This window comes from Erinaceus europaeus, chromosome 10, assembly GCF_950295315.1.
Source record: "Erinaceus europaeus chromosome 10, mEriEur2.1, whole genome shotgun sequence".
Taxonomy (NCBI): domain Eukaryota; kingdom Metazoa; phylum Chordata; class Mammalia; order Eulipotyphla; family Erinaceidae; genus Erinaceus; species Erinaceus europaeus.
Window position 1 is genome coordinate 107766379 of NC_080171.1, and position 22078 is coordinate 107788456.

At 42.1% G+C, this 22078-nt stretch overlaps 1 protein-coding gene and 1 long non-coding RNA gene across 6 annotated transcripts in view; one reads left to right on the forward strand and one right to left on the reverse strand.

Annotated features, from left to right (window-relative positions):
• AOPEP (aminopeptidase O (putative)) overlaps positions 1-22078 on the forward strand; it is a 427259-nt gene that overhangs the window by 251154 nt on the left and 154027 nt on the right. The gene's annotated exons all lie outside the window — the stretch shown is intronic.
• Positions 5866-22078, reverse strand: part of LOC132540932 (uncharacterized) — a 146427-nt gene continuing 130214 nt past the window's right edge. The window contains exon 2 of the long non-coding RNA XR_009552130.1: positions 5866-6117. This is a non-coding gene — a long non-coding RNA (uncharacterized LOC132540932). The remainder of the gene's footprint in view (positions 6118-22078) is intronic.

Here is a 22078-nt window from a genome sequence, read left to right on the forward strand (position 1 = left end):
AGGCCCTGGGCAGAACTGTTTGCCAGGCAAAGCCTGGTCTCACTATTAGCCTACTCTGCCCTGGATCAGGCTACTTCTGCCCTGTCCCTTCCAGTTCTGTCTTTAACCACCACCTCTGGCCTAAACACTCCCCACTTGAGGAGTGCAGCTGTCATGGTTCTTTCCAAGGCTGATGCCTGGAGGCTTCTGAAAGACTTTCCTGCCTCTGGTCCCCAAGGCACAGCTAGATTCCGGCATCTTCTCACTAAGTGCTTTCAGTTAGCATATCCTGACAGGTCTGAGAAATGGAAGAGCTACAGTTGCAGGGTCAGAAGAAATCTCTGTTGGTTTTTATGGTTTGTGATTTATTATCACTTTCCCCCTTTTCTTAATTCATTGTTATAGTCAAGCTCATACTGAGAAAGACATTCAAATATGTCACGTTGAAGAGGCGCTGACAGGCCCAGCGTCCAGCATGGCTCTTTCTCTTGACTGCTTCCCTCATACACTTGTAGAAAAAATGTCTTTTCTATCATCTTTTTATACCCTCCTCATGACTGCTTTATCTCCTGGTCACATACTATCAGAGGGGAAAAAATCATGTATGTCATAGGATCCGTAGCCAAAATTAAATGTGTGTGTCATGCATTCTCTTGTGTTTATATGGTGACTAATCACTGTTTGGTCCTTTGTAAACAGTAAGAGCCGTTTTTCTTCCCCCTTTAAAAGTCAATGTGGACCAAGTGGGAGGGCAGTGGCATACACAATTGAGCATACACATTACCATATACAAAGACCTGGGTTCAAACCACCTGGCCCCATTTTTGGTAAGCTTCACAAGCAGTGCCTGTCTCTCTTCTCTCCCACCTACCCCTCCCCTCTTAACTTCTCATTGTCCTGTCAAATAAAAAGAAAGGGGGGGAGGCCACCATACATAGTGGACCCACTGTACAGGCACTGAGCCCCAATGATAAGCTTGGTGGCAATTTGATAAAAGCAAACAGTATGTGAGCTGAGAGATAGCTCACCAGCAAGAACACATACTTTGCCATGCATGCGAACTGGGGTTTGAGCCCCTGAGACTAGATGGTAGCACAGTACATAGCCACCACAAATAGTAGAGTAGTGTTGTAGTGGCTCTCACTTGCGCTGTCTTTTTAAAGCTGAAATGAATAATAATAGAAAGTATTAAATTCCACTAGGAGCAGTGGAATTAGGCAAGCACAGTGCTCTAGTGGCAAAGAAAATCATGAATTAAAAATTAATAAAAGAAAAAACAGTATGTAGTAAACCTTCTTTACCCTGTATGAAATTTTTACCACTAATGTTTCAAGTTTTTTCCTTTTTTTTTTTTTTAATCCAATTCTAGAGACTGAGCAAATAATCACTGAGATATCCTGGGTCAGTTTTTCCTTTTTTCACTTATTTATTTATTTTGTAGAGAGGGGCTGAGGGAGAGAAAGGAAGAGAAAGAATGAAAGAGAAAGGGGCCATGTGGTGGCTGGTTAAGCGCACACACTACAGTGCACAATGACCCAGGTTCGAGCTTCTGGTCCCCACCTGCAGGAGGAAAGCTTCACAAGTGGTGAAGCAGGGCTGCAGGTGTCTCTCTGCCTCTCTCCCTCTCTACCTCCCCATCCCCTCTCAATTTCTCTCTGTCTCTATCCAATAATAAAGGAATAAAATAAAAGAATGAAAGAGAAAGAGAACAAAGCAGCACGCGACTAGTGGCTCTCATGTAGTGCTGAGGATTGAACCTAGAAACTCATCATGCAAAGCATTTGTTCTAGTGAACAACTTCCCTGCCGCCAATTTTTTACTGTAAATTCTGAAGAACATACAAGTCTTTTTTCATCCATGTCCGGGAACCCACTTACTCACAGTCTGGAAAGAAAAACAAACAAGCAAACAAACAAAAATGTCAATAACATGTCCCTGGCTGTTCCATATATATATTATTTTTGAGCACTAAAATATTGGTCACAAGGCAGTTGATAGATCGTAAGATAAGAGTTCTAAGAACGTAAGAGTTTGGGGCCAGGGATGATACATCTGGTCAGGCACACATGTTACAAGGCACAAGGACATAGGTTCAAGCTCCCAGTCCCCACCTGCAGGCAGAAAGCTTTGTGAATGGTGAAGCAATGTTGCAAGTGTCTTTCTGTCTCTCCTCATCTCTGTCACCCCCTTCCCTTTCAATTCCTGGCTGTCTCTCTCCAGTAAATAAATAAAAGATTTTTAAAAGAGTTTTAAAAAGAACTTAGAGTTTAATTGTGATAGACTTCATTAAAAAGGACCACTGAGAGAGTGTGAGGCTTGAAGTGGGATGGTTAGAAAGGATAGAGTTGAGACTGGGAAAGAGTTGAAGGGAAGGGAAGTTGATAAGCAAAGTATTAAAAGGAATGAATTTTAGAAATTTTTTTTTTTTTATGAGAATGGATTTACAATAGAGGGCAGTTATTAGAAATTTGTGAGGCTGAAAATAGGCATGGGAAAGACTAAACAATGACCTTCTCTAGATGTCATATTCAAGAGTTTGCATGTCACCATCTAGGCAATGGGGAGTAATTTCCACTGCCAAGAATGACAAAATGGAAATGAAGTTCTGAGAAGATCACCCACCCTTTGGAATAGCACATGATCACAAATACAGTCTAGAGATCAAGTGGAATTATGCTGCTATTTTTGGAAACCAGAGCTGGGTTTAGAATTGCTAAGAATCGGGGCCACGTGGTGGCGCACCTGGTTGAGCGCACATGTTACAATGCGCAAGGACCCAGGTTCGATCCCCTGGTCCCCACCTACAGGGGGAAAGCTTCACAAGTGGTGAAGTAGGGCTGCAGGTGTCTCTGTCTCTCTCCCTCTCTATCACCCCATTCTCTCTCGATTTCTACCTGTCTCTATCCAATAAATAAATAAAGATAATTAAAAAAAAAAAAAAAAAAAAAGAATTGCTAAGAATCCTCCTCTTAGTTGACCTAAAAAAATCTCACTGGGGTGAATCACATCACAGAATTCATTGTCAATACAACTTCAAAGAAAGTTTCAAATCATACTCTCTGCTCTCTATGACTGCAGATAAGGATTTACCTGCTAAAGTACTTAATTGACTATTGGGGCCTCGTAGAGTTGACTATGGCTTTGAACAATAAAAAAACAACAGTCCCAGCTCCTTCTTGGCCAAGGTCTAGTCATACTGCCTCCTTTCTACAGAAACATTTGAGAACGCATGCCTAAGCTCTGCTCCTAAGCCTACTAGTCTTTGGTTCTTGTCTCTGAGGGGTAATGCTGGGATTATAAAATAGCCCAGCTGCCTAGATTTGATTCCAGCTCTGAATTCATTTCTTGCTGTGTAACCTTGAGAGAGGAACACAGCCACACTAAACTTCTTACCGTAAAATGGGAGGGTACATTTACGAGTAAAACACAATGGCATTCTGCTCTATGAATGAATATAAGGAATAAATGTGGGGAGTGGTGGTAGTGCAGCAGGTTAAGTGCACGTGGCACAAGGATCCCGGTTCGAGCCCCTGACTCCCCACCTGCAGGGGGAGTCACTTCATAAGCAGTGAAGCAGGTCTGCAAGTGTCTTATCTTTCTCTCCCCTTCTCTGCCTTCCCCTCCTCTCTCGATTTCTCTCTGTCTTATCCAACAACAGCAACAACAACTATACAATAATGACAACAATAACAACAACAACATAATGGAAAAAAATGGCCAACAGGAGCAGTGAACTCATAGTTCGGGCACTGAGCCCCAGCAGTAACCCTGGAGGGGTTTTAAAAAAAGAAAAGAAAAGGAATAAATGTGAAGGGGGTCAGGTGGTGGTGCACCTAATTAAGCACACACATTACAGTGCACAAGGACCTAGGTTCAAGCCTCTGGTCCCCACCTACAGGGGGAAAGCTTCACAAGTGGTGAAGCAGTGCTGCAGATATCTCTGTCTCTTTCCCTCTCTACTTCCTCCTTGACTCTCAATTTTTCTGTCTCTATCCAGTAATAAATTAAATAAATAATCTAAAAAAAAAAAGGAATAAACATGAGTCACACATGCAAATCATTTAGAGTACGTATTAGGTGGATCACAGGAAATTGCCATTTTGGTGCTTCTAAAAATGGATGAATATTATCAATTTCCTATGTTATATAACATCATGTTAAGTGACATCACATGTTGTTAGATACTATCATTTAGGTCCTCTGCCCCCTGCTAACTGTTTGCCTCGCACAGAGAAAACAGAATACAAGGACACAGTACCCACAGCCAGTCCCACTTTTCTCTTCTGGTTTCTTTACTGAACTTCCTTCTGCCCTGTGCCCTCTGTCCCTGAGGCTCTCACTTGGACATGTAGCTGCCACCCTTCCCTGGCAACCACAGAGGGCACCCTACTCTTATTTCTTTACCACCCAGATACCTCCTGACAAACTTGTAATTGGTTGGAACATTAAAAAAATTAAATTGACTAAGTTAAGAGGGCACTGAAGGATTGTGTAGGCGGGGAGCAAGGAGGCCTGATTACAAGTGAATAGAAAAGAGTTAAAACACAGTATGTTATATGTCAGAATATTAAATAAAGGAACTCAAATTAATAGCTCAGGTAAGGATTAAATGGGCAAGGCTTCTAAGACAAATGTGTTCCTCATTGCCTCCAGAAACCTGCTTCTGGGATAATCTCTAAATGAGGGCCACCTTGGTGTCACCTCTAGCTTTGATCTCTATAGCTTCCCTGGCTTTCGTGCGAAATCTGAACACAGCAGAGAGAAAACAACAGTTCTTGTCTCCATGGCCTTCAAGGGTTCTTACCTGAGTCCACCCACTCCCAGAACTGACCTGTGAAGTTCTTTGTGCCTCTACAGCCATGTCTTAGCTTCCCTGCCCATCCCACTCACGTTGCTCAGACCCAGGGCCTCCTGGAGTTTTTTTTCTCATTTGAACCATACACAAATATTTCTTATTTGAGTAGTTTTCCTAATTTGAACTGCATACACTAGCCAGATAGCTGTGTAGACCGTTCGTGACAGGAGGATATATACCTGTGCCAGAATTTTCTGAAAAAAGAAAAGATTAAGGCTTCCCAGCCAGCCAAAAACAGACTCTGCCCTTTCCTGTTTCAAAGGCCAGCTCCACCCCCTGAGCTGCCCACTCAGTTCCTGTTTCCTGCTAGGACACCCTCCGCTCTCACTTCTTTTTATTTAGCAAAAATGACAGACATGTCCTGGATAGTTGAACTCAAATGACCTTCCCTCTTCATTTTTCTAGATCATTCCCTGTTACTCACCACTCAACTATTTTTAAAGGAAGAAATAGAGTTCTCCTCCATAGACCCCTGATAACATGTGGACTGGATAAAGCATCTCATTTTTATAACATTTAGTAGGAGATTTGCTTTTTACTTTAAAAAAAAATTATTTATAGGAAGAGATAGGAGAGAGAAAGAACCAGCCGTCACTCTGGTACATGTGCTGCCAGAGAACGAACTCAGAACCTCAAGCTTGAGAGTTTGTGCTTTATCTACTGCGCTACCTCCTGGATCATGCTTTTTACTTTTTAAAAGATATATTTATTTATGAGAGAGAGACAGAGAGAGAGAGAGAGACAAGAACCAGAACTATGGCACTATATGATGCACATATAGCACTATATGATGCTATGGCTTTAATTGAGGGCCTCGTGCTTGAGAGTCCAGTGCCCATCTGCTGCATCACTTCCAGGGCCCAGCTGGGTCCTAAAAAATATAGAAAACATAAAAGAAATAATATAGTTTCTTTTGAATAAAACTCAGTTTAGAAAATATGTGAAATTCTATCCCTATCACTGTAGGCCCTTACCTTGAGATAATCACTGCTAAGATTTTCTGACTCCTTCAAAAACTAAATTTTTTTTAAATTTATTTATTCCCTTTTGTTGCCCTTGTTGTTTTATTGTTGTAGTTATTATTGTTGTTGTTGTTGGATAGGACAGAGAGAAATGGAGAGAGGAGGGGAAGACAGAGAGGGGAGAGAAAGACAGACACCTGCAGACCTGCTTCAGCGCCTGTGAAGCGACTCCCCTGCAGGTGGGGAGCCGGGTTCGAACCGGGATCCTTATGCCGGTCCTTGTGCTTTGCGCCACCTGCGCTTAACCCACTGCGCTACAGCCTGGCTCCCAAAACTAAATTTTATAAGTAGATGTGCATATTTCTTTCATATTGTTGCCCCACATGACATGATTTATTATATTTGTCCATGAGATGACTTCCTAAAAATAACTTAGTCATTAAGCTGATCTATAATCTCTCTTTTTTAGACTTTAAGATAGGCACTTTTAGTAACTTTCAAATATGCAATAATACGTAATTACCATGTTGTCTCTAATATCCCTGAGTTAATTATTTTTACTGAAAGTTTGTACATTTTGATCTCTTTTTATTTACTTATTTAATTTGATAGAACAGAGAGAACTTGATGAGGGAAGGTGGTTAGAGAAAGAAGACAAAGAGACACCTGCAGCACTGCTTCACCACTTGCGAAGCTTTCCCTCTGCAGGTGGGGACCAGGGGCTTGAACCTGGGTCCTGAAGCATAGTAACTTGTGTACTTAACCGGCTGCACCACTGCCTGGCCCCTCATTTTTACCTCTTTATCCAATTTAACCTATGCTAATTCTTCTGTATCAATGAGCTTAGTTTTTTGTTTGTTTGTTTTTGTTTGATTAGTTTCTTTTTCTTTTTCCCTCCAGGGTTATTGCTGGGCTCGGTGCCTGCACCATGAATCCACTGCTCCTGGAGGCCATTTTTTCCCCCTTTTTGTTGCCCTTGTTGTTGTAGCCTCGTTGTGATTATCATGATTGCCATTGTTGATGTTGTTCGTTGTTGGATAGAACAGAGAGAAATGGAGAGAGGAGGGGAAGACAGAGAGGGGGAGAGAAAGACAGACACCTATAGACCTGCTTCACTGCCTGTGAAGCGACTCCCCTGCAGGTGGGGAGCCGGGGGCTCCAACCGGGATCCTTACACCTGTCCCTGCACTTTGCGCCACATGTGCTTAACCCACTGCGCTACTGCCTGACCCCCTGATTAGTTTCTTTTTAAATTCCACAAATAAGTGAGACCATATGGTGTGTGTGTGTGTGTGTGTGTATACACATATCTTATTTCACTTCTTAGAATTAGTACAAAGCAAGATTTCATTCTTTTTAGTGAGTTAATAGTATTCCTTCTGTGTGTGTGTGTGTGTGTGTGTGTGTGTGTGTGTGTGTGTGTATTATCAGCTTCTTTAATCATTCATCATTCATGGACACTAGGACACAGGCTATTTTCTTTTTTTTTTATTTTATTTATTCCCTTTTGTTGCCCTTGTTTTATTGTTGTAGTTATTATAGTCGTTGTTACTGATGTCATCGTTGTTGGATAGGACAGAGAGAAATGGAGAGGGGAGGGGAAGACAAAGAGGGGGAGAGAAAGATAGACACCTACAGACCTGCTTCACCACCTGTGAAGCGACTCCCCTGCAGTTGGGGAGCTGGAGGCTTGAACCAGGATCTCCTTGCGCTTTGCACCACCTGCACTTAACCTGCTGCGCTACCACCCAACTCCTACAGGCTGTTTTCATCCTTGGTTAGTGTAAATAATGTTGCAGTTGCCATAGGGATTTGTGTATCTTTTCAAGAAAGTGTTTTGGTCTATCAGATAAATATCCAGGTGCTAAATTCTTGAACCATATAGTAAATATATTCCTGGGTTTTTTTTTTTTTTTTTTGGAGTCACCTCCATACTATTTTCCATAGTGGATCTTGTATGTAGACAATCCTTAAGGAATTTTTTAAATGTTAGACCTGGGCCTTGTGCGGTATCGTGGTGGGTTAAGCGCACATGGCACAAAGTGCAAGGACCAGCGTTAAGGATCCCGGTTCTAACCTCTGGTGAAGCAAGTCTGCAGGTGTCTGTCTTTCTCTCCCCATCTCTGTCTCCCCCCCCATTTCTCTCTGTCCTATTCAACAACTACTACAACAATAAAAATAAAAGGGCAACAAAAAAGGGAATAAATCAATATTAAAAAAATGTTAGACCTAATAAATTCAGTCACATTAGGTCAGTAGAATATGAAGTTAACACATAGAAATCAGTTGTATTTCTATACATTAGCTAGACATGATACAACATTAAGGGAACAGTAGTATACAGTGACAGAAAATGATAAAATACATAGAGTAAACCTAAGAAATGTAACACATACTAAAAACTAAGAACATTGTAAAATTAACTCATCAAGTAATCCAAGAAGAAAAATTCATTAAGAAATTCATGAAGTAAATAAAGGGAAAATCATATTTATAAAGTGGAAGATTTAAGATTACTAAAATAGCCACCATCCCTAAACAGACCTACAGGCCCCTTGTATTCCCTGCGAACAACTCAGTTGTACAACTGTGTGGTGAATAGATCATTAGTGAAAAATACTGAATTATCTTTGCATTTTTAGGCAGTTGTTCTTATGAGATGTGAATTTCTCTCTTTCTTTCTTTTTTTTTTCTTTTTTCAAATGAAAGACTGATAGAGGTCATTGGAGGCTCTATAACATCCCATAACATCATAGTAATCTTTGTGAAGTTGACCAGCAATTGTGTGAAGAAATATGAAAGGAAGCAACTGATGGCAATTGGATAAGACTAAGAAGCCATTTCTAGCACTGACTGCCAAGGAGACTTCTCCACAGTGTCTGATGGATTACAAACTATATAGTAATCAAGTACAAGTACAAATATAAACACCAGAGTGTAGGTGTTACTTTTTCCTACCTCATGCTACACCTTTCTGTTTTAGTAATATGTTTTTTTATTACTTATTTTCACTCTTGTTGCCCTTGTTGTTTTATCGTTGTAGTTATTATTGTTATTGATGATGTCATCGTTGTTGGATAAGACAAGAGAGAAAGAGAGAGAGGAGGGGAACACAGAGAGGGGGAGAGAAAGAGAGACACCTGCAGACCTGCTTCACTGCCTGTGAAGCAACTCCCCTGCAGATGGGGAGCGGGGGCTTGAACCAGGATCCTTATGTCGGTCCTTGGCGCTTCGCGCCACATGCACTTAACCCATTGCACTACTGCCCGACCCCCTGTTTTAGTAATATTATCTCAGCCATTTCTGTATTAATTGATACAGATAGGTATTTTTTAATTGCTACAATTCATTTTAGGTTGTGAATGTTCCATATCTATTAAATCATTTATTCATTGTTGATTTTTAGAGAAATTTTTAGACTTTTTTTCTTTCTTAGACAGCCTTATATGTATTGTTAATGCACATGCTAAATATAAGAACTTAATAGTCCATAATTGCCCATGAGACTGAAAAGAGAACTGCTTTTGCAGCTACTCATCCTGTTTTACATCCTGGTGTGTGTTGGGCTTCCCTCCACCCGCTGATGCCCCTAGTCTGAGTGCCAAATTATCCTCCGAGGGGGGAGAAGTCCTTCTCCAGCTCCCACGGACCATCTGCTCCTCTTTGAGTCATAAGATGAGCTGATCCCTCCCATTGTCTTTGCACACAGCACCACAACCTGCTGTTGGCGTCCCGATGTGCAGCTGACCTCCTCTTGTGAAAACTAGACTGTCTTGGTCTCACCTCCTTCTAAAATGAAATCATGATATTTTTGGGGGGATGCAGTACAAAATGTTTTCCATTTTTACCTTTTGTTTTAAAAACAAAAGGTAAAAATGATTGTGTATGTGTGTGTGTGTGTGTGTGTGTGTGTGAGAGAGAGAGAGAGAGAGAGAGAGAGAGAAAACGCCTGCCAGTCTGTTATATATAGTGCCAGAGATTGAACCCACAACCACAAGTCTGTGCAACTTCCCACCTAACCCCCTGCTCAATGGCAGCCCTCATTATGCTCCTTTCTCAGAATGTTTAGGTTTTCTACGCTCCTGTGTAGTAAATGTGTGTGGTAGACTGTGAGCCTGCATTTTCTTATAATCACCTTAACCGTGAATAAAGAAGAGATCATTCAGGGGCAAGGATAGACAGCATAATGGTTATGCAAACAGACTCTCATGCTTAAGGCCCCAAAGCCCCAGGTACAACCCCGCTCCGCACCATCATAAGCCAGAGCTGAAGAGTGCTCTGGTAAAAAATAAATAAAAAGGAGTCGGGTGGTAGCGCAGTGGGTTAAGCGCACGTGGTGCAAAGCGCAAGAACGGCATAAGGATCTCAGTTCGAGCCCCCGATTCCCCATCTGCAGGGGAGTCTCTTCACAGGCGGTGAAGCAGATCTGCAGGTGTCTGTCTTTCTCTCCCCCTCTCTGTCTTCCCCTCCTCTCTCCATTTCTTTCTGTCCTACCCAACAACGACAACATCAGTAACAACAACTACAACAATAAAACAACAAGGGCAACAAAAGGGAATAAATAAATAAATATACAAAATAAATAAAAGAATAGATCATTTAGCCTGATTTCTGATGATATCAGTCAAGTACATGACATATGCATGCCTCTTTCCTCTCCCTACTTCCTCTGAATATAACCTTGTGAAAAGCATAAGAAAGGCCTTGTAGGGAGTCTGGCAGTAGCGCAGCCGGTTAAGCACACGTGGCACATGGTATAAGGACCGGTTTGAGCCCCCCAGCTCCCCACTTGCAGGGGAGTTGCTTCACAGGCGGTGAAGCAGGTCTGCAGGTGTCTATCTTTCTCTCCCCCTCTCTGTCCTCTCCTCCTCTCTCCATTTCTCTCTGTCCTATCCAACAACTACAACATCAAGAACAAAAACAATAATAATGACAACAATAAAACAACAAGGGCAACAAAAGGGAATAAATAAATATTTTTTAAAAAAAAGCCTTGTAAGTAAATCTAGCCCCCAATATATGAACTTGAATAAAACTTAGCTACAATTCCTTTAATTCATTTAAGTTTTAGTCAAAACCATGCTTGATTCTGTTTTAACCAAACCAGGACACTATAGTAAACCTTTTGACTTCTAAATGTTGTATCTTAAAATAGATTCTGGACTATTAAAATCACAGAATTTTAATGTCAGAAAGGACCTTAAAAAATGATTTTCGGGAGTCGGGCTGTAGCGCAGCGGGTTAAGCGCAGGTGGCGCAAAGCACAAGGACCGGCATAAGGATCCTGGTTTGAACCCCGGCTCCCCACCTGCAGGGGAGTCCCTTCACAGGTGGTGAAGCAGGTCTGCAGGTGTCTATCTTTCTCTCCTCCTCTCTGTCTTCCCCTCCTCTCTCCATTTCTCTCTGTCCTATCCAACAACGACAACAACAATAATAACTACAACAATAAAACAACAAGGGCAACAAAAGGGAATAAATAAATAAAATAAAATATTTAAAAAAAATGATTTTCAGGGTGCTGGGCCGTCGCGCAGCAGGTTAAGCGCAGGTGGCACAAAGCGCAAGGACTGGCGTGGAGTTGCTTCATAAGCAGTGAAGCCGGTCTGCAGGTGTCTCTCTTTCTCTCCCCCTTCTTCCCCTCCTCTCTCCATTTCTCTCTGTCCTATGCAACAACGACGGCATCAATAATAACTACAACAATAAAACAACAAGGGCAATAAAAGGGAATAAATAAATACTTAAAAAGTGATTTTCAGGGGCCGGGTGGTAGTGCAGCAGGTTAAACAACATGGCGCAAAGCACAAGGACCAGGGTAAGGATCCGGGTTCGAGCCCCCCTTACGCCTGTAGGGAGGTCGCTTCACAAGTGGTGAAGCAGGTCTGCAGGTTTCTGTCTTTCTCTCCCCCTCTCTGTCTTCCCCTCCTCTCTTAATTTCTCTCTGTCCTATCCAACAACAGCAATGGTAACAACAAGGGCAACAAAATGGGAAAAAATGGCCTCCAGGAGCAGTGGATCTGTAGTGCAGGTACTGGGTCCCTGGAAGCAGAAAAAAAAAAAAAAAGATTTCAGGTTGGGGAGATAGCATAACGGTTATGCAAAAGACTTTCATGCCTGACGCTCCCAGGTCTCAAGTTCAAACTCCAGCACCACCATAAGCCAGAGTTGAGCAGTGCCCTGGTATTTCTCTCTGAATATCTTTCTCACATTAAAATAAAATAAATAAAACATTAAAAATATTTTAAAATTATTTTTCTGGGAGCCGGGCAGTGGTGCACCCAGTTGAGCACACATGTCACAGTGTCCAGAGAACTGGGTTTAAGCTCCAGTCCCCACCTACTGGGGTAAGCTTCTGGAGTAGTGAAGCAGTGCTGCAGGTGTCTCTCTTTCTCTATCCAGTAAATTTTAAAAGTTATTTTTCTTTTTAGCACATCACTGCTCAGCTCTGGCTTATGGCGGTATGGGGGATTGAACCTGGCATTTGAGAGCCTCAGGCATGAAAGTCTCTTTGCATAACCATTATGCTATACCCCCACCCTCCACCTTCCAACTTCTACCTGATTTTTTTTTTTTTCCCACTTTCTGTTTTCATTCCAGCAGAGACTCAACCATGAGAACAGCTTGTCCTTCAATTTGAATTAGATCTGCCTAATTCTGCCTTCAACTTGAAGTCCTCTTAGCCTGGTCCTCTTAGCTTTATCATTCTCCAGAATGACACAGGATTTAGCATATTCTTCCTTAAACAATACATACTGTGAAGTCTGTTTTCTTGCTTTTCCTGGACACAGGTTTTGGTAAATATGTTATTCACAGGGCTGGGCACTGGAACACCTGGTTAAGCACACATAGGGGTACAAAGCACAAGGATCTGGGTACGAGCCCCGCTCCCCACCTACAGGATTGGGGAGATGCTTCACAAGCATCAAAGCCAGTTGGCAGGTCTTTTTCTCTCTCCCTCTCTATCTCCCTCTCCCCTCTCAATTTCTCTATGTCCTATCCAATAAAATGGAAAAAAATGGCCACAAGGGGCAGTGGATTGGTTAGTGCCCAGCCCCAGTGCTAACCCTGGAGGCCAAAAAAAAAAAAAAAGGGTGGGGGTGGGGGAGAGATGTTATTCACACTGAAAGGCTGAAATATTGTTTGCTTTCTTGGGCCTAGCCTGTGTCCTTCTCTTTGTTGATAGTGGCCTTCTCCAGATGTGACACCTGAACTGAAAACAGCATTCTGAGGTTGTATCTGTGAAGAATGGGCTTGCCATTGTGCCATTGAAAAGAAAACACAAACATCAATCCAGATGGATTCACTATGCCATTATCTTTTTAGAAAAATATTTATTTATTTATTTCCTTTTGTTGCCTTGTTGTTTTATTGTTGTAGTTATTATTGTTGTTATTGATGTCGTTGTTGGATAGGACAGAGAGAAATGGAGAGAGGAGGAGAAGATAGAGAGGGGGAGAGAAAGATAGACACCTGCAGACCTGCTTCACCGCCTGTGAAGTGACTCCCTTGCAGGTGGGGAGCCGGGCGATCCAACCGAGATCCTTACGCCGGACCTTGCGCTTTGTGCCACATGCACTTTACCCGTTGCACTACTGCCTGACTCCCGCCATTGTCTATTTTAAAATCTAGTATCATACACTTTCTCAAGGCAGTCTTATCACTTCAGCACTCTTGGAGATTTTTCTCCTCAGAATAGTCATTGAATGCTACTTGTATGTCAAAGTACACTCTTCTAAACACTCTACAGACATCATCCTGCTTAATTCTCAAAATGGCCCAGGTACTGTCTTCCTTTCCATTTGGCAGATAAGGAAATACAGGCAGGGAGGTGTTATGAGATTGACCTCATTTCCATAGCTAGTACATAAAAGAGCCAGATGAAAGCAGAGGTAACTAGTTCCATATCCTTTTTTTTAGTGATTTAATATTGATTTACAAAATTCAAATAACGGATACAGCTCCACACCGTTCCCACCACCAGAGTTCTTGATCTTCAATCCCTCCTTTGTAAGCTACAGCAGTTCTCCCAAGGTTGCAGATATGTGTCTACTATTATTTCTACAACTAGATGTCTATATTTGTATATATTTGGCCTTTTGGGGGGGTGTCTGTGGGGGTCCCATCTTCTCTTCCTTTCCAAGTCACATATACACCTATTACTACATCCAAATATCCCTTAGTCTTTTCTCCTCTCCAGTTCCTGATGGAATTGGAATTCAGAGTCCTCTGGTCATCTTCCCCTATCACTTCTCCCCCAACTGGGAGTATGGATCAAAATTGTTTTGGGGGTACAAAAGGTGGGAGTTCTGGTTTCTATGATTGCGTCTCTCCTGGACACGGGCATTGGCAGGTCTATTTATATCCCCAGCCTGTTTTTGTCTTTGCCTAGTGGGGCAGGGCTCTGAAGCAGTGAGGTTCCTAGACACATCAGGTTGTCTGCCCAGGGAAGTCAGGATTGACTCATGATAGCATCTTCAACTTGGTGTCTGAAGGGCAACAAGATACAAAGCAGGCTCTTAACCTCCATCTCCCCCTCTCCACTCCAGTTGGCCTTTCCCCCCAGAACTTCTGTTACATCTCACTCTTACTGTTGATCCCACCTACCATCTATCATTTTGGAAATGACATCAGTCACCTCTTGATGGATGTTGAATTCAAAGATAATTTAATTAGCTGAATTCTTTTTTAATGGGTAAACATATCGTTTTAAAGCCCACTTTTTGTTCATTAATATTTTCTTAATTTGGTGGTCTTCATTCTGTGCTTTCTACTCTTGATTGTGGGTGCTGTCTGCCAGTCAGCTAAGCTAGATCTCCAGCTTCTACTTAAATGTAAATTTATTAAACCAGTAAGTCATCATTCCTGGGTGACAACCCTAAAGACTTCCCTCCTCATTATAGTAAGAAGTTAATCAACACCCTCATGGTCCTGTTTTCCAGCCATCTTGACGCCAGAAAACAACTAATATCTGTCCCCTCTATATGCGCAGCATGAAACCCATTCTGCCTGCTGCCTTTCAGAATGTCTGATGCCCATAGTGCATTTCTGCAAGTGGCCACCAAAGTCCCATACTCACTCTGTAGTTCATCATTTCCTCTTTTTTTTTTTCCTTTCCTTTGCTCTTTTCAAACATTATTGACTTGCCATTTGTTTACAATACTATACAATTTCAAGAGCACAACTTGATACATCTATAGGTATAAGGTTCACACAACCTCTACCACCAGAACTATCACAATGATCCCTTCTGCTCCTCCCACTCCCTCATTTTCTCTCTTAAGCACTCACTATCTGTTTAGTATCTATCCTCTTATTCCCGTTCCCATTTTTGCAAATTAGATTAATACTTGTTTATCTTCATCAGGCCTGTTCTCATTGTTTCCATGACTTGAAGCCTTCAAAACCATGGTATGGTCCCCACATTCCTCATGGTATGTCCCTTTAGAACTTCTCTAAAAGGCTGTAAACGTGAATTTTTAGAACCTTACTTAAATGAGTTTCAGAGACTAGAGAGTACACACATAAACAAGTCAGCATGCCTTGCATCTTCCATGAGAAATTACACTGCTTTGCCCGCCACTGGACTTAAGGGATGTGGATGGTGATTCTTCAGAAAGTCCTATGGGGTCCTTAGTCCAGGAATGCACTCTCCAATATGCCCTCTCTTCTGTTGTTGTTTTCTCTCCCCAAATCAATTCTGTTTGTTGTTGAAACAACTGTTTTTGTTTGAGGTCAACATGATGAAGGAGTGTTTTTCCACCTGTAACAAGCATCAGTTTCCACATATGAAGTATTAGTCTGCATAATAGTACTTGTTATAGCATGTACCGTTTGAAAGCCATTCTCCTTGGCAGGGATGGAATTAAAATCAATGTCAAGTAGTTCTATCAACATTTAAGCTTCCTTACGCTCCATATATCACTTCTAAAATTCTTTTTGTTGTCTTGGATGGTCTCCAGTAGGAGCAGACCATGCTAATTTTCTCCCATCCTGGCAACAATTTTGTAACTTTCTGATGCTTTTATATTTACTACTTTTTTCTTTTTCCCAGTCTCCTATTTTTTTTTTACTTGTTGTGTATGTCCTCTGAAAATCCAACTTAGCAGAAACCTCCTCTCTATATTAATGCCTTTGCTTTGCATTTTCTTGTTTCCCTTTGAGAGCATGTATACAGTATTTCTCAGTGTGTCATATGAATATGACAACATACTACTTAGATCATTATATTCATCTCTACTTTGTTTTTCTAGGGGCTTGTTTCTTAGAGAAGATTTTTCTGATCGACAGCCATTTGAAACCTAAAGACTATTTTGTTTTTGTATTACTGCTCATTACTTCCTGTTTTTCTCAGATTCATCTTTCACTTTCTCTCCCTGCCTATCAGAATTGCTGGAGTCTGTTTATTTTCACAGTTCTGCTAGATGCATTCTTTCCTTACCACATTCATCAGCAGCTGACCGCTCCTTCTACAGGTACCAACCCCTGTCTTCTTTCACCACCCAGGATAGAATAGTCTTTCTTCACTTTCTTCAGATGGTTCAGAGAAGGAATGCCTCCTTCTGTCTTCAATCATTTCAGCAATTGCCTTTTTCAACACCAGAGAAATATCCTGCTGCGTCTGCTACAAGATAATGGCCCCTGGTGGGGAAAAGCCTTCGTGTTGTATAGCTGTTAAATCCATTGTGAAAATCACACAGACTATCAAATTTGCCAAATGCCAATAGCTTTGATAAAATACAACTTCATTCGTTAAAGGTGTGCACAGCCTTCTGTCTAGTTGTCTCTGCTAGCACTGTGTAAGGGGGAAATAGTGGCAAGAGCCCATTATGCACATTTTATAAACGGAATGCTTATAAAACAGATGAAGGATATAATATCCCTTTACTTTCAGTTTTTGGTTTTCACTCAAAGCTTTAGTAATCTCTTCAAAAATTGGTGGTGGTGTGTGTGGTGGCGGGAGGTGGGGATGGGATGTGTATTAGGAATATGCCCTGATTTAATAGAACTTTCAGCAGCACAATTAAACTTTAAAAAATTTATTTATTTATTCCTTTTTGTTGCCCTTGTTTTATTGTTGTAGTTATTATTGTTGTTGATGTCATCATTGTTGGATAGGACAGAGAGAAATGGAGAGAGGAGGGAAAGACAGAGATGGGGAGAGAAAGATAGACACCTGCAGACCTGCTTCACCGCTTGTGAAGTGACTCCCCTGCCAGATGGGGAGCCAGGGGCTCGAACCGGGATCCTTACGCCGGTCCTTGCGCTTTGCGCCACGTGCACTTAACCCGCTGAGCTACCGCCCAACTCCCTAAACTTTTTTTTAACTTTGCTTGATGATGATGAGGATGAGGATGAGGATGAGGATGAGGATGAGGATGAGGATGAGGATGATGATGAGGATGATGCAAGCAACAGGAATACAGACCAACCCCTAAAGTGTTTACACTCAAAAGTCAGGAATTCTTTCGAAGGGAAGTTGTAACGCCATGTCCTTTTCTTTTCTCCATCAGGGTTTTTACATGTTCGCACCACTTCCTGTGGATTTCCTTTTCTCCTTTTAGATAGAAGGTAGGAGACAGAGGGAGAGAGAGAAAGAAAGATACTACAATACTACTCTGCCACTTGTGAAGCTTCCCCTCTGCATTGTGCTCCCTCGGGGGCTCGAACTCAAGTTCTTGCACAAAAGAAAGTATGTGCTCTACTGGATGAGTAATCTCCCCAAATTAAGATTCAGCTACAGTAAAATGTGTAGCCTTTTTTCCATGCTCCCTCCCTTCCTTCTTCCTTCCTTCTTCCTTCCTTCCTTTCTCTCTCCCTTCCTTTCTTTCTTTCTTTTTCATTTCCAAAGTTCACCTCTCAGCTTTTTCAGGAAGAAAAGAAAAAAAAAATTATAGAGACAGAGAGAAATAAGGAGAAAGAGAAAGATACCACGGCACCAAAGCTTCTCCCAGTGTGATGGCAGCCAGACTTAAATCTAGGTCTCAGGCATGACAAAGCAGGAACCCTCTCGGATGACCAGTCCTATTTATTTATTTTTGTATTTATGTATTTAAACCAGAGCACCATCAGCTTATGGTGGTGTCTGGGACTGAACCTGGGACATCCCATGCCTCAGACATGAAAGTTTGTTGTACTTTTGATGGTGCTATGTGTGTAATCCTTTTTCTTGAACTTTTTATTTTAAATAATTTTATACTTGCAAGAAGTTAATAAAATAGTTAGGTCTTCTTGTGTATCTATTCCCCCAATGATGCATCATATATACATAACTAAAGGTGATGCATTCTTCTTCTTCTTCTTCTTCTTCTTCTTCTTCTTCTTCTTCTTCTCCTCCTCCTCCGCCTCCGCCTCCGCCTCCGCCTCCGCCTCCTCCTTCTCCTTCTCCTCCTCCTTCTTCTATCTTACTTTTTCTTCCCATAGGGAATGAACCCAGGCCCTTAGATATGCATAATCTCGCTGAGTTGTCTCCCTGACGTAATTTTCATTCTATATTTTGAGAAAGACAGAGAGCAGAGATATGAAAGCACTACTCACCACTTTTGGACTTCCCTTGGTGCTACTCATGTTGTGCCCATGTGGTACCAGGATTTAACCCAGGGATTCCTGCATGGTAAGACATGTCTTTCACATACTGAGTCATTTCCTGGCTCCCTTTAATGATATCTTTATGGAATTACTTTATGGGGTTGTGTAACTCACCCAAGATCATGTGAAACTCCAGTGGTAGAGTCAGATTCACTCTCAAACTCAACCAGTATGCTGTGCTGCTTCCCTTGTGGGTCTTATTGTACGTTTGGGGGCTTAGATCAATATTAGGAAGCCACTTTCTGCCCAAGTAGTATTTAACTTCTGCCATTACTATAGGGTGATAAGGCCCTTCCCCCATCCAGGCAAATCTTAAGGGGTAGCTATAACTGATAAACAGATGGGGATGCTGAAATTAATCCCCTTCAGGATCATGTCTGGGATGCTGCATCCCTGGCCTTCCACTACAGTAGCAAATTCATAGATGAAGATATCTCATGACTCTCACTTTCACTGCCAAGGAGTGTGAGACAAGAACACTGGCAGACAGCCCGTCTGGACTGTAGTGAGCAGTAGCTTTCAGACTCAAACCATCATACATGAGCACCTTTCAGCGGCATTTTCTCCAATCGCACCTTGCTGGTGGTCCTGAAGAATCAGCCTTTTTTTTGAGAGGTTTGATTCCACATCAAAACTCTGACAGTCCAATATCACTGCCATCTGACAGCTTTTTAAACGTCCACATCACTTCTGTGAGCGCACAGGAAAGGAAGGAGATGGGAAAGAAAAGGTCATGCTAATCTCAGTTGTTACATTTGGTGCCAGGTACAACAGAAACCAAGTGCTTTTAAGCCCCAGTGACCTTGGTAACTTGATCTCTCACATTCCATGTATTTCAGCCAAGGAAATAAACACTGGCATATAAAGTGTAAGAACTGCTTGACACTCTTATATTTAAGGAGTACTTTCCCACTAAGTGAGCCTATCACACTCTTACTGGGAAGAAAACTGAGCTCTTGGGAGCGTAATAAACTTGTCTATAGCTTGGTATTTGGTACAACCAAGATGAGTATTTCTATTACGAGGAGGTCCCAGGGTGCTGCAAGGACTTGGCTGTTCTGTGTTGTGGTCCCAGCTGCCAACTTTTACTGTGCCGCTAACTAGTATTGCAATCTGCTCCAAGGCTTCACTTTCTTCAGCTTTTAAATGGGCATAATTGTACCCCTGCCCGTCAGGTTCTTGAAAGGATAAAAGGCTATGTGGTGTATCTGAAGATCTTGGCAGAATACCTGGCATAGGGAGAGAGCAGGAACCGATTGCTGTTAGTACTAGTTCAGTTCTCCATCCACCAAGACTGACTCCGGGGCTAAGGAGATGCATCACCCAGAAGAGTGAACACTTCACTGTGTGCCAAGGATGGGGGTCAAGCCCCTGACCACCACATGGAAGCACCTGCTCAGGAGAAGCTTCATGAATGGTAGAATGATGCACAATGTCTCTCTTCTCTCTGTCTCTCCCTACCTTTCTCTCCTCTATGTCTCAACTTCTATCTAAAAAAAAAAAAAAGGGGTGGGTGGTGGTGCACTTGGTGAAGCCCAGATATCACCACGTACTAGGACCTAGGTTCTAGCCCCTGCTCCCCACCTGCAGGGGGAACACTTCATGAGCAGTGAAGCAGGTCTGCAGGTGTCTTATCTTTCTCTCCCCTTTCTCTTCCCTCAATTTCTCTCTGTCCTATCAAATGAAAATAAAGAGGAAAATTAAAAAAGAAAAATGGCCACCAGGGGCCATGGATTCATAGTGCTGGCACAGAGCTCTGGCAATAACCCTGGAACAAAAAAGAAAAAGAAAGAAAGGAGAGAGAATAAAAGTCCACCAGAAAGGGTGGAATCATACATCTGTAGATTTCCTTGGTTGCTAAATAAATAAATAAGACTCTGATTACCATAACAGGATATAAAACAAGGGGGCGGGTGGTAGCGCAGCGGGTTAAGCGCATGTAGCACGAAGCGCAAGGACTGGTGTATGGATCCTGGTTCAAGCCCCTGGCTCCCCACCTGCGGGGGTGGGGGGGGTCACGTCACAAACGGTGAAGCAGGTCTGCAGTTGTCTTTCTCTCCCCCTCTCTGTCTCCCCTCCTTTCTTGATTTCTCTCTGTCCTATACAACAACATCAATGACAATAACAAGGGCAACAAAATGGGGAAAAAATGGCTTCCCAGGAGTGCAGGCACTGAGCCCCAGCAATAATCCTGGAGGCAAATATATATATATATAACAATGTTGACTAACACAAATGAGGATTATCTTATGGATAAGAAGTCAAAAGGCACTCACTCCTGGGTAGGCCGACAGGTGAATGCTACCATCAAACTCTACTCACCTTCTTTCATTCCATAGCATTTTGGCTTATTGCTTCATGATTACAAGGAGGCAGCTTCAACTCCCTTCACCTTGAACAAGGGGAATAGCTACAATATCAGTCATATTTTCCCCTTTTTAAAGAAAGTAAGAGCTGCCCCGGAACCCTACCCCCAACCATAGCAGACATTTATGTGCTTTTTGTCATTTTGACCTGGACAGTGTCTTTGGCCTGTCTGTGTCTGCAAGGATACTTGGAAAGTAAACATCTAACTTTTCAGATTTGGTTGTATGGATTGAAGGAACGATGTGAGAAGTAGAATGAACCAATTGTATTTGCTATAGTTCCTCCTGCCTATAACACTGTGTGCTATTTTATGTGCATCTTCTCTTTCCTTATCTTTTAGTTGAAATGCACATTGCTAGATAGAGTACATAGGTAATCCTGACTTCCCTAAGCAGACAACCTCACCAATGTGGCATGGAACCTCTCCTCTCCAGAGTCCTGCCCCACAAAGAAAAGATAGAAACAGGCAAGGGGTATGGCTCGACCTACCAATGCCCATGTCCAGCGAATAAGCAATTACAGACACCACAACTCCCACCTTCTGCATCCCCCCCCCCAATTTTTGGTCCATGCTCCCAGCAGGGGAGAAATAATGAGGGAAAGATGACCAGCAGGATCTGAACTCCCAGTCCATCAGGACCTGGTGAGAAAAGAGGGAAAAAAGGAAAAACATTTAGAAGTAGTAATAGGGATAGGTATGACTTGGAAAGGAAGAGAGATGGGGTCATGGAAACAAATGGGCAACTATATATAGATATAGACAGACAGTCAAAGATATAAGAGCCAGCCAGTGTCTATGACCTTGGGAGAACTATTATAGCTTCCAGGGGAGAGAATGGGGATATGGAACACTAGTGATAGGAACGGTGCCGAATTATGCCCCTGCTATAATTTTGTAAATCAGGATTAAGTCACTAGTAAAATTAAAAAAAAAAAATGACCAGCTGTCTCTGAGCTCCAATTCCATCAAGACCCAGAGAGAGAAGGAGGAAAAAGGGAAGGACATTTGGAAGTAGCAATAGGTGTAGTTATGATTTAGAAAGGAAGAGACGGCAGGACCATAGGAAAAATAGACACGTGTATACAGTTACAGAGATAGTAGTCAGTTCATATCTGTGACCTTGGGATAACTACTGCAGTTTCCAATAGAGGGAATGGGGACACAGAACTCTGGTGGTGGGAACAGTGTGGAACTATATACTCCTGTTATCTCATAATTTTGTAAATAAATATTAAATCACTAAAAAAGATAGAGCGCATAGATATTTCCAGATGTCTCTATAGATTTGCACTACCTATCCTCAGATGAATATGCCAAACATTCCCATTATCC